Genomic DNA, 7,594 nt, shown 5'->3' on the forward strand with positions numbered 1-7,594 from the left:
TGAGGGGGCAAGTAGTTCCTGGGAGCCCTATTAATGTAATAATACTACAAAAAAGCATTCACTTGACTTCACATTCAACTCAAAAGTTGTTTGTTTTGAGTTTTGTGGGTCTAATCCCCAATGTATTTTTCCATTAATTGCTTCGTATGACTCCTTTTCTGTGGAAAAGTGTGATGTGTTTGCTTTCCTCATGGGAAAATGCAGCCTGTGATAACCTGTTGATGGATGAAACAGCAGAAACAGGGATGCCTTGCTCAGTAGATGCCAGCATACCTCTTACAGCAATGGGAGATAAACCACTGCTCTCTGTGAGTAATGAGAGTAAATCAGCATTACCTCTAGGGAATGGAACTCCTGTGTGGTTTTGGTTAACTTTTGGAAAAGTTAAATCAGTGACTCAGATCACTTAGAAAGTTTGTAACTTCTATGTTCACAAAATGTTTGTTTCGAATTAGCATCTTTAGGAATTTATACAAATTGTATAGGTGTCTGGTATTAAGAACAATGAAGTCTGATGAATCTCTTAAGACACTTTCTATTTACTCCATACAACAAAGCAGCAACTTTGGATAATTTCTTCTGAAATATAGTCACTTATTAATTATAGCTATTATAATTAGATTGTGAGAATTATGTAAGTGTTCCTGAATGTTCCTTTCCAAGGTATCACTGTTGGATGGTGCCCATTTTCCTAATGGGGGTGCAATGTACAACAGGATTCAGGTCCTGCTTGGCACAGTTATACACACACCTGCTGTCTGCCTCTGTGTTTGTATAGAATCACAGGTAAATAATCAAATGGACCACATGAATACCAGAGGCAAGATACCAGCACCAGTTTTCAGAAAATAAGGTGTTCTAAGCTTACACTGATTACATCTGCAACATTCATTGATTATATTCATTATAGTTACTGCTAATACAACACCTGTTTGACTAAAAGTACATTTGAGATCAACAATTAGAAATCCAAAGTCTGTCAGAACCCAAAAAATTCTGCCTATAAGTGACATACTCAGTATTTTCAGGCTGCATTATGAAGCCAGCTTTTGTGTTTCTCATACTGAATTTACAGTGAATATCCATGAGTGTGCTGTGTTGAAGTGCCTCTCCCTTGCTCCAGCTGGATGTGAACACTTCCATGAAAGTAATGTTATAGATCTCTGATCTGAACAAGGACATAAAAAGTTTTCAAACAGGTTAGAATTTATGATGAAAAACTTAACAATGGTCATCAGTAAAAGGTTTCCTGCACCTAGAAACTTTCCTGGGTACTTACAGACAATTATGCACATTATATAATATTGTAGAAATCAAGCAAAATGTTTCCATTTGCAAGATTTTCTTCAAAGATTATTTTTCTTCGATTTGCAAGCAAGTAAACATTAAAATACAATCTGTATTGCCTATAACATATACGTAATGTCAATACCAATTGGTATCAATACATTTTAGCCAAAATTAGGTGGAATAGGTTTAGAATGCAACATGTAAAATCTGGGGAGGAAAAAACAAGCCCAAAACCTTTGTCCCTTCCTAAAATTCCCATCTTGTTCATGCAGACCCAACACCTGAGGTATGTTAAAAGCCAGGTTCAGCTCACTGAAACTAAATTACATGCTTGTAGCATGTTAAAGTTTTCTAGTAAAAGATCAAAGGAAAAAGGCAAGTCGATAATTTCTGAGAAGTGTTTTCACATGCACTGTATCTCAAATTGGTTTTCTTTTTTGCAGGACTCTTGTGGACCTTTTGCTAAATTTGAGGTTATCTGAGCATCCGTGTAGCATAACAGAGGTGAACTTTGTTGGCCAAATAAATTAGGTATCCTGTTTTATTTCATATTCCCTGTGCTTATTGTGGAACAAATTTCTGACATTTGAACAAAATTTTCCTTACTTTAGCTGACTCAAAATATCAAAGAGAATGAATGTTTTATGCCTGGAAGAAGACAATTTTTTTCTGAGCAGGTAAAGTAATATTTTAATAATTATATCAAGTTAAATTGAGTAGTTAATGTCATAGGCACCTACCCAGGCTAAACAGGGGAGAGCAGTGCACATAAAGATGTGTTAGCACTCTAGAATTAAATATCAACAGGTAATTATGTTTATGTACTTTCTAATTGGAGCACTCAACATGTTTTTACTAATTGATGTCAATTTTTTTTGTCATTAAAGTTAAGGAAGGGCATTTGGGAGGTAAAGCCAGTGTGTTCCAGTAAAAGCCTTGAGTCTTCTCTCAAGCATGTTAGTCTGTTGCACTCTAAAGATGCTTGTAGATATCTAAATATACAATTCATGAATCCCATTATTAGTACAATTTCTTCAGTAGATAATTATTCTCTGTCTGATTGTTGGTTTTGGTTGTTGATACAGCAGGAAGGGAGGTTTTGCTTGGCTGTTTTTCTCTTATTGGTACTGGACTTTCTCTTCCAATTCAGTTAAGATCCGGGAACTACCAGAACCACATCAGTACTTTAATTCCAAACAGCATTTCTTGTCCACCATGTATTCTAATTCATAGGAAACATTTATGCAGACTGAGAACTCCAACCTGAACTTTGAATAATCACTTACCTTGTTTTCCCTGAATGTATACACAAATAATGATATATCCAATTTGTATCCCTCATGATAATTAGGGATATGAAATATGTTCACCTTAATTAATAACTAGTGATGTGTAGCATTTCATGTTTTTCAGCCAGTAAAATATTTATTGCAAATGTATTTTTACCTTGTCTTTTAGATAAAAGTAGTGTAACTATTTTACAGATATGAAATAAGGAATTATTTACTTATTGATATGAATTAATTTTCATTTAATTCATATTGATATGAATTAATTTTAATTTATTGATATGAGTTAATTTTAAAATCTGTAAAATATGTGCATAGCTTAAAAAAAGTAATTAAAATACTTACAGAAATTCCATGGAGTTTGCAGCAACATACCTAAAAGAAGATAACAAAACAATTTCTAAGTTGTTGCAATTTTCATTGAAGGAATATTTTTACTGTCTTATAGCACTGCTGAATGTTGTTCTATTTAATTTTGACATTTAAAGTGATGACTGTGGAACATTTTAAAAGTTTTTTTAAAGCAGCTGAGCAACAAAAGCCAACTTCTGACATTCTGATATTGTTCCATTAGTCCTCATCTTTTGAAAATGTGTGACTTTACAGTTCTTTTGTGATACAAGTACAGAATGCCATTTTTTATCAAGTTCTGCCATTGTAAAAAGAAGTAAAAGAAAGTACAGGTAAGTACACAAAATCAGTGGAGAAATTTCTTGAAAATTTCCAAGAAGTAATAGAATCCACAGTAATAGAACAAAACATTTTGTCAAGGACAAACTGTATCAAATTGATCTAATTTCCTTTATTAGTGTGACCTGCTTGGTGTGTAAGTGGACAGCAGTGAATGTAATTGAAGTTTAGTAAGGATTTTGTGCTGTTCTGCTATGCAGCTGCAATAAATAACACCGGGAGATGGGATCTAAATTAAATCATAGTTGTAGGGATGTAGAATTGGCTGAAACACTCAACAGCAGTCATCAGGTTATCAAAGTGAGAGGGCATAGATTGGGATCTGCAGGAATTACAGAACAGCTTGAGCTGGAAAAGACCTTTATAGGTCATCTAATTCCAACCTCCCTGCAATGAGCAGGGACATCTTTGACTAGATCAGGTTGCTCAGAGCCCCATCTAACATCCCCTTGAATTTTCCAGACATGGGGCATCTCCCACATCTCTGGACAACCTGTTCCAGTGTTTCACCACCCTGATTGTAAAAGACTTTGGCCTTAATATCCAGTCTAAACCTGCTCACCCCTTCAGTTTAAAACCATTACTCCCTGCATATCACAACAGGTTCTGTTGAAAAATCCAAGTGTGGTAATGGCATGTATCTTCACATGCACTTTTTCCTGGGAAAGCACACAGAATTTGCTGCTACTGCTTTTGCTGATTGTGTTTGTAAATGAGTTAGATGTCAGAAGAAAAGATTATTTTATAAAATACATGGCTAACACCAAGTTTTAACACTCATGAGCTGGATTGTTCATAATCAAAAAGATGAATTTCAGTGAAGAGAAGCACCTTTCCATTCATACTACTACTGTTGTATTTTCTTTTGATGATTCTACTAACAAATTATTGTCTAGCAATGCTGCAATTAGATACCCTAAGAATTGACATAATTGCTCTAAAATTGTTACCTCAGAACAATTTCAATAACTTTTTAGCAAACCTTAGATAGGTTTCAAATTTAGTTCCTGCTAATCTACTCATCTAGGACAAACAAATTCTGCAATAGGAAGTAAGAACTCAAAACCCTCTTCTATTAAACATTTCTCTTTCCCAAACCCTGCCCTTACCTCATAGTTCTTACTCTCTGAGAATGTGGTCTCCCTTTGCTGGAAAAACAGAGAAAGGTGATACTAATGGGGTGGAGAGGGGAATTGTCCCAGGTTTTGCTGTTATGTGCTGTAGCTAGCAGAGAGCACATGGCCAGGTTTTGGAAGGTTTTTTCTTTTCAATATGCTTTTGCAAGTGTTTTGCAAAGTCTGTATTTCAAAAGATTTAGGAAGAATGTCTGTGATATTACATTTCCTGTTACAGGACAGTCTTGTAACAGTTGTGCCTTCTCCTTCTATAGTAAATCAGGAAAGCAATGGATCTATGTATGACTGTCTCTGCTCAGTCAACTAGAAACCGGGAGAACCATGTTGGGGGCTTCTGCCACTCTCCTTCCCTACTCCATAAAACTCTGTGGAAATCCAGTGGCTTAAGGAGTGCTCAGCAAAGGCAGATAATATTTTTCCTCTGTGATGAATATTAAACCAAGAAACCACTAAACATTTTTAAACTCCTACCCCTTGCATTCAAAATCCATTAAACCAAACCACAGTTTCCTTTGGGCCTTTCAAGCTTCATTTCCTTTTATCATTCCTATTGCAGATAAAGACCCTGATAACACTTTCTTTTCTTCTCGATAGTGTATTATCATTGGGTATTCATCACAGGGCACTGGACTGCTCACTGTTATGCAAAAAATGAGATTGGAGCTAGAACACTTTTTAGACCAAAATCAGACTGCGGTTTGTGATTTTTGATTTATTTATTTTGCCTGGCATCTAGCTGGGTTATGGACATTTGGATAGCTTTTAATTCATAACATTGCAGCACATACTCTGAATAAGACTCTGCTTTGCCACAGTCAAATTTCTGTCACTGAGGGCCAGCTGGGAAACAGGAGGGAAGCCTAGATGTTACTTTTGTTTTGATGTCTTGGTTTATGTGTTTGTTCTGTGATCAGTGTAGTAGAAAATCAAAACCATGTTGTGAATCCAATAGGAACAGTACAGAAAAGGTCCTCAGCCTCCCCCTGGCTCTAGCAGCATGAGAAGGTAAAGTGGGTGTGCACCTTCTTGTGGGAGTCTGGAACAAATCCTACACAGGATTAGTTGCAGTCTTTGAAGCAGATCGTCTGTGAGATGTCCCAAATTGCTCTCAATTCCATGTATTCAACTACTATGTAATTTACTACAGGAAATTAGGATTTCTGGATTATTTTTAAAGAAAACCCTCAAGAAAGAAAAAGGTTTTGATCTAGGCATTATTTTGGATTTTTATGTGCTTATATGCGCTTGGAATTTTCATGAGCTTACAGCTCAGGTTTTTTATTAGGGCCTTATAAACATAAATAGATTGCAAATTACTTGCAAATAGGAATGGACAAGGTATATTAGCTTTAACGAACTACAAAGCAATTTGGGTCAGCTTGTGAAACCACCCATTTCCTACCCTGTCAGAGAGTGATGGATGTTCTCTGTGAAAGAAGAAGGCACCTCTATGCCTAAATTTGCTCTGCCAGATTTATTTAAGGGAGTAAAAGGATAGGCATTCTGTGCATTTCAGTTTTAACTTAAAAACTCACAGTGACCAAATTTTCATTATTCTGTGTGAAGATCACCCAAAAGAACACTGGTTGTAGGCAGTCCTCATGTTCAGCCATGATGCTGCATCTTCATTCAAGAGGCTGAAAGGAACACACCTTTACCAGCTGAACCTAGCTGGCCTAATCTGTCTGGATATTAAATCTAGACTAAATTTAATGAAATCATTTACACAACTCTGTGTTGCCTTCCTAGTTGACTAGCAGATTCTCAAGTAACCATGGTAAGGAGGTCAGCTTGGCTTTAGTTGAGCAAAACCTTTTCCCTTCCCATGGAAAAGCTGCAGCCCAAATGTCAGGTTGTTTTACACTGAGTACCTCATCTGGATAACATTTTTAGGATGAGCTTTGTTTTAACATAGGAGGAAGATTTGTAGAATATCTGAACTGTCCCCTTTACACAAGGAATTTAGCTATCAGTAGTTAAGAGCTGTTTGAAAAGTGAATATGCTCCGACAGATTAAGGTGGTTACCTGTCTTTTCACCAGTGAATTCAACTTCATCCTCTAAAACTATGCTTGTGCCTGATACTATGTCAGATTCTGTGACAGATCTGCCTCTCCAAACGGAAAGTGTAGCTGCAGGTTTAAATTGGCTCTCAAAGACTTGAACATGTCAGAGTTTCACTAAGAGTCTGTGAAAAGGTCCATTTCCTTTAACAATACAGAATTAGGATTTTAACCCGGCAATCAAGAGTGCTTTCTTCTCTGCCTTCTTGTGCCCAGTAACTTTTGTTACCTTCCTTTTTAAAGCTGTACAGACTTCCTTTGCTTATTAGTCTTGGTAGCTACTATCAGTCCCATTTTTCAGACTAGGTGTACTTCAGGTATCCTCAGGGACCCCTCTTGGTTTCTTTTGTTGCACTCTCACTTAAAAAGTCACTTCTGAGACCGAACCATCAACAGTTACTCTATCAGATACAGTCTATTAATTTATACCTTCCCATAAGTGTAAAATTATTTCTCAGTAACTTAAGCCAAACACTGAATCTTTGTAAATGTTCATGGATTCTCATTATTTTATAAATAATTACCTTATACCTACTTTATAGAGATACTTGGGCCACAATCATCAAAATCAATGTTTGTGAGGAAGTAATTAAGACAGTGAAGAATTCAATAGATGTATGATGGAAGGCCAAGGTTTTACATTTAGAGTAAGTATTGTCACAAGTTAAAATTAAGTTTTAATTATCTACATACTTAGATGAACAAAACTAAGACACAGAAGTGTAGAACACATTGGTAAGTCTCACTTCTGTACCCACACACAAGTATACTTAAATTAATAATGTGATACAAAATTTACAATAAATGAAAACACACATTCCCTCCCAATTCACCATGCTACTACTCCCCACCTATTTTTTTCCCCTTATAAAGATTAATCTGTAAGTATATATAGCTTCTCTTTACTGCAATACAATGCAATTCTTTCATCCCCTGACTCAGTACAGGTTAATACGTTGCTATAAAAGATAAAAAAAGACACAGTGAAAATGAAAGTCAATCCACATTAAATCTTCAGTTTTCTGAGGGTTTTTTGATTTTTGAGGGGGCTTCCAAAACTATACAAGCAATTTAACAAAAGCTCCATTTTACATGTTCAGGAAGACTTTTTCGAGAGATTCTCTAAT

The sequence above is a fragment of the Vidua chalybeata genome, chromosome 1 (assembly GCF_026979565.1).
Source record: "Vidua chalybeata isolate OUT-0048 chromosome 1, bVidCha1 merged haplotype, whole genome shotgun sequence".
In the NCBI taxonomy this organism is placed as follows: domain Eukaryota; kingdom Metazoa; phylum Chordata; class Aves; order Passeriformes; family Viduidae; genus Vidua; species Vidua chalybeata.